This window comes from Erpetoichthys calabaricus, chromosome 11, assembly GCF_900747795.2.
Source record: "Erpetoichthys calabaricus chromosome 11, fErpCal1.3, whole genome shotgun sequence".
In the NCBI taxonomy this organism is placed as follows: domain Eukaryota; kingdom Metazoa; phylum Chordata; class Cladistia; order Polypteriformes; family Polypteridae; genus Erpetoichthys; species Erpetoichthys calabaricus.
Genome location: NC_041404.2, coordinates 135,292,606 through 135,298,031, shown reverse-complemented (window position 1 = coordinate 135,298,031; position 5,426 = coordinate 135,292,606).

Sequence of the window (5,426 nt, the reverse complement as noted above, 5' to 3'; positions counted from 1 at the left end):
TAACAGGACGACAGCCGACGCGCGGCGCAGCCCACCTGCACTGGGATGCCCCCTCGCTCCAGTTCAGGTTTGTTTATCGTCACTTTTGGATTGGCTTAGTCTCGCGGTGGTCTACCTCAGCAGGGACCGTGAAAACATCTCAGTGGCAGGATGAGGAGATGAAACGAGCGCCAAGGATACGCACCGGGCTGTCACCAATAAGTCCACCCGTCAGAACCCGTTAAACCAGACCACCCAAGATGACGGCACTCCCGGCTGAATGCACGCCAGGCAGGAATAGGCGGGTCCAGGTGGACGGACACTGGACGTGATGTTAGAGGTGCCAATCATCCGGTCTATTGAGGGAGGCGCTGGAATACGATGCCACCCTGTGGATTGGTGAGGAATCACCTCCACCAGAGCCTTCATGTCCCATTTTTCTGAGAAAACGTCAGAAGTGAAAGAGCAGAAGACGAGGCACTGCCACACAAACACGGAGCCATTGTGCCCGTCTCTCTGCCTTTCACTCTTCATTGGGCATTGTGGACTAAAGCTGTTGGCCAGGGGTCTTTAACGGTTCTCCTCTCCCTTTAATGAGCACAACTCAAGCTTGAGCTCCTTGACTGCAGGGCCGGTCTGACTTGGCATTTTGGGCTCTTGGGGGTCCTGACGCCTGCCTCTTTCAAATTGTGACACAGATTATATAGCGCCCCTCGCATCCAGAGAGGCCCTGCTTATGCCAGATAAGCCGCGTGTGTTCAGCAGTTTAGGGGTCTCGATTAGCAGGACTGATTCAAGAACCAGCTGAAGCCTGGCACCCGTCAGAGCTGTTGGCCAGTGAGTCACAACTCCTGGCCCAGTTGGTATGCCAGGGTTCAAGAAGTCCTGGACCGCACACTGGTGCCCCCTCACTTCCCCCAAAATCCTTCTCGACAATTCTGTGTCTTCATTTATTTATTGACCAAAATCACAAGAGCTGCGCTGGCAGCTTCCTCACCCTGCCAATCTATTATTGATGGTGTTTGCCTTGTTCTGCAGCCGAGAAGCTCAGCGCCCGGGCGCCGCCAGGCCTCATGTCACGGCGCTTCCTAAAGTCAGGCTGCCCAGCCAACTAAACAACATGAAAGGAGTGGGCATTTGTGAATGGGCATTTGTAGTGCCACGTGGCATAAGCAGGCTGATACCAGCTCTGGTGGGCTGGCCTGGGCACTTTACAGTAGGAGAACAATAAAAACGTGTGAAGGGCACAGGGTGGCACCATGCGTCACAATTTAAAGGGATGGGCAGCACTCATTGTCAGCGGGCCCTCAGCGCTGGTGGCTTTCCTGTAAGTGAATGTCCCTCTCCTCCATGAAGTGCTGCAGGCCTGGCTTATCAATAATGACACAAACATTTAGGGCAGACAGACCCCCCGGCCCACTCTCACATCAACCCCTCCACCCACCATCCTCAGGTCCTCTCCATCTGTGTGCCCGTTTCGTAGTCCATCCACATGGCCGTATACATGCCAGTCTGCCCTCCTCATTTGTCCTCGGTCCTTGTCTTCATGCTCTGTCCCATTGTCACCAAACTCACGGTCCACCTGTCAACTCATTGGTCTCTTTGTCCACATCGTTGTCCACCCACATATTCCATCAGCTGTTTATCTGCCCATCCACCTGCCATCTGCTTGCCCATCCTTTGTTCCTCATGCCTATCCATGGAGGTCCTTGTGTCCCACTTCTGTCCCTCATGCACAAGTGACATCTGTGGCTGTCCCCCACATTGCTTGTCCTCCTTGAGCAGCTGTGTGACTTTGTGTCCCAGACTGGCAGTCCTAACTTCTCTGGCACAGTGGCGGGCATCGCTACACTCTTCTCCTCTGCTGGCTTTGAATGCCTCACGTGTGCCCTGCACGTGCCCTTGAACCCGGACCTGCAGCTCATGTAACGGTCCTCCCCCTGGCCCCTTGTCCTTTCACGTGGGTCCCCCTGCAGACCTGATGATTGGCGTCCTCTCTGTGAGAGGCCACAGCTGCAGCCCCCCATGAGTGAGACCCCGAGGTGAAGCAGCCATATTGAATATCAAACGCAGCTCAGAGTCAGCGCCTCGAGCGAGAAGACCCCCGAGGGACACGCCAAGGGCAGGCTGGGCCCGACAATGCAGCTGTCTGGCCGAGTCAGGCACCTTTGTGGACCACCTGAATATTTTAAATGGGGGGGTGGACGCCATCCCCCCACCTCCTGAGTTTGCCAAGGAAGCGCTGCCAAAAGCTAAAGCGACTTTGTGCCGCTGAGTTCCGCTAAAACGGTCACAAACAAAGCTGCAGGCGGCCCCTCGAGTTTTACCGAAGTCTTCGCTGTTCCTGATCTTCTCAATTATGTCTGCAGACGCAGCGCTCACCTTAAAGGCGCCGAGTGCCCAGGCCGTGGCGGGCACCATGGGCCTGCTGAGGCGCATCTGGGCATGAAAGGGTGCGCCAGTTCACACTTCATTAGGCTCCTGCGCCGTTGCCTGAGATGCGGCTCTCTGGGGGGCTGTGATGCTAACAGGGTGGCCACCGGGGGCCCATCATGGTTTGAAAAGCGCTGGCCTCTGAGCTTCGTGTCCTCCCCTGGATGTTTACTTCGGCAGGGCATCGGGGGGCGCTATATATACGTGGTGCAGGACAAAGACCCCCACTCACTGGACCGCAGGGGCTCACTAATGTAGGCGGGCACTGCCCTGCCCTGGCACCAATTAGATGTTGGGTGCTTCTGAGCTGGTGATCAGGGGGGTGAGGCGTCATGGCACGTGCCCAGCCCTCTTGACCCCATGTGCCTCTCCTCCATTAAGTGCAGCAGGCCTGGCTCATCAATAATGAATCAAATGTGGAGGGAGGTTAGTGAATGGCCGGAAATCAAAGGGCCTCGGGGGGCCGCCATGTATGCCTTTAAATTTTAAATACATGTCACGGTGCCAACAGGGGGCTGCCAGGTGATGTGGCTTATTCAGGGCCTTGTGGCTTTATATAGCACCTTTCCACAGCAACCATGCCCTCGGCACTCGGTCGAGTGGCACCTTGAGCCCCTTTCCATACTGAGCTCCGCTCCAAGGGTCTTTACAGACGAAACAAAACTCTTTGAGCGCTGGCGGGTGATGTAGTGCCTTTTTGTACACATAAAGTGCCATTATTGTCACCCTCCCAGAATGTGAGTGCTGGCGTGTCACATGACTGTCAGGAACAGACAGTTTGTCGCTGGTGTGACCTCATGGCTGTATATAGCGTCTTTCCTCTATGATCTCCACTCCGAGGCCCTTAACACATTAAGTACCGCTAGGTGATGTTTGGGTCTCTCAGGGTCACACCAGCAGGCCATGATGGTCGTGTGGTTTTATATGGCGCCTTTCCAGAGTGCAGTGCAGGTGGCCTCCTGTGTCTCTGACTGACTTAAGGAGAGTCGGTGATGGCAGCTGAACCACTGGGTCTGTGACTCACATTACAGGGTCTCAGTCACTAGGGGGCTGCAGTGAGTCTCCATGTGATGGTGACAGGGTGGCAGGGACACTCTGAGGGTCACACGTGAACCTCAAGGCGCTATATTGATTTAGTTTGCATATCTGGAGAACGTTGGCTCTGGCAGGTTTAAGGACCCTGAGTGAAGATGGGTCCAGAGCTACTGGGGGCCTGCCAGTGTGCCAGGGCAGTTTGAGGGCTGGCGGGTGAAGTCACATTGAGGGTCTTTATGTTTCATATAGCGCCTTTCCACAGAGTAGTGCCCGTGATGTATTTTACTGTGAGCCCCGGCAGGCCTGTGGTGTGGGTCCCTGCATGGTTTCAGAATATGTACTATGGCTTCACCACTAGGGGGCCACACTGACGGGCTGGTCAGGGAGGTGGGCAGTGCCCACACAAAAGGGGCCTCTGTCCAAATAAGGTAAACGTTAAGCTTGTTTTAGTAGCCCTCCCTTCATATCCAAATGACACCCACTGAATGCCAAGGAGTGTCGGGTGGCACTATAAACAGAAAATACACTTACAAAAAAACGATTTCTGGTGAAAAGATGTGACAAGAGGGTCCGGACACGTCTTGGGGTGGGGGGGCTGCACCTGGCAGGGACTTGTCTGTTGGCCAACTCCTCAAGAATGAGTATTGAAGATGAATAAGTGCCCTCAGTGGGGTGAACCAAGGGGGGGTGCTGTTCAGCCAGGGCAACTGGAGCTCATCCCAGCAAGCATTGGGTGCTGGCAGGAACAACACCTGGACAGGGTGGCAACCCACCACAGGGTGAGCACCCCAACAACAGCAGAGGACAACTTAGTAATGCCAGTCCACCTACCCTGAATGGACTGGGGGGCTGGACCACCTAAAAGAAACCCACGCGGACACAGGAGGAACATACAAAGTCTACACAGGGAACACCCAGGGTGCAAACCCGGTCTCCTTATTGTAAGGCAGCAGCACTGCCACTGTGCCAGCGTGCCACCCCAAGGGAGAGCAACTGGGCTGAAATAAAAGCCACCTGTGAACTTGGTGACTGACACCAGACAGATGTCAACTCCCGCTGGTGGCCGAGGATCAAACAGAGGCTTGTCCGGAAGATAATGAAACGGAGTGTCCCTGCTGGGATATTAAATTGTCCCAAAGAAACCTGATGAAGACATTTGTCCAGAATCTGCCTCGAGGAGTAGCCCAGGACTGCAAAGTGCCCATCAGCCCTGAAGTCGAACCCTGGTCGGGGTAGGGGGGTCGGGTTGCAGAAGAAGAAGAAGAGGAAGACGAGAAGAAGAAGAGGAAGACGTGGCTGCTTTCTTCAGTTTAAAAGTGCAGTCAGTAGGCAGGTTAGTGGAAAAAAAGAAGCAGAAACATCAATCAAGGAGTAGGAACGGGGACAGAAAACAGCGGGTGGAGGTGACGCGAGAACAGAACGAGAGCGAGCGGGAGCGAGAACAAGAGCGAGAGCGAGCGCCATCCGATCGGGATCAGATAGCAAGAGCGGGCGAGAGCGCGCCGCGCGTGTCAGACAGCGTGCGAGAGAGAGAGACAGAGAGAGAGAGAGAGAGCGGGGCCAATTAGAAGCGCAGAGCGACAGGCACAACTGAATCCCAACAAGCCCCAAGTCCTCACAAGCCGACACAACTCCAGGCTCGCGCAGCACACGCATGGATACCGCCAGGCTCTCGTCTCGGGAGTGATGCTGGACGCCCCTTCGGCCCGGTCGCTGCACCCTTGGGCGGCTCTGTTCGCGGTGCTGAAGCGGGGCAGCCGACCTTGACACTTTCACCGTCCTTCCTTTCGACTTCGGATGGGAAAGAAACTGGGAGACTTAAGTTGAAGAAGAGAACCCCCCCCTCACCTACCCGACCCCCCCCCCTTTCCTTTCCATTTTCCATTCCTCACCCTCCCTCCCCGCTACCCCCCCACCTCTCCGAAAAAGAAGAACATTCTTTAAACTGTGCGAGTAAAGGGAGGGTGGGCGGGCGGGTT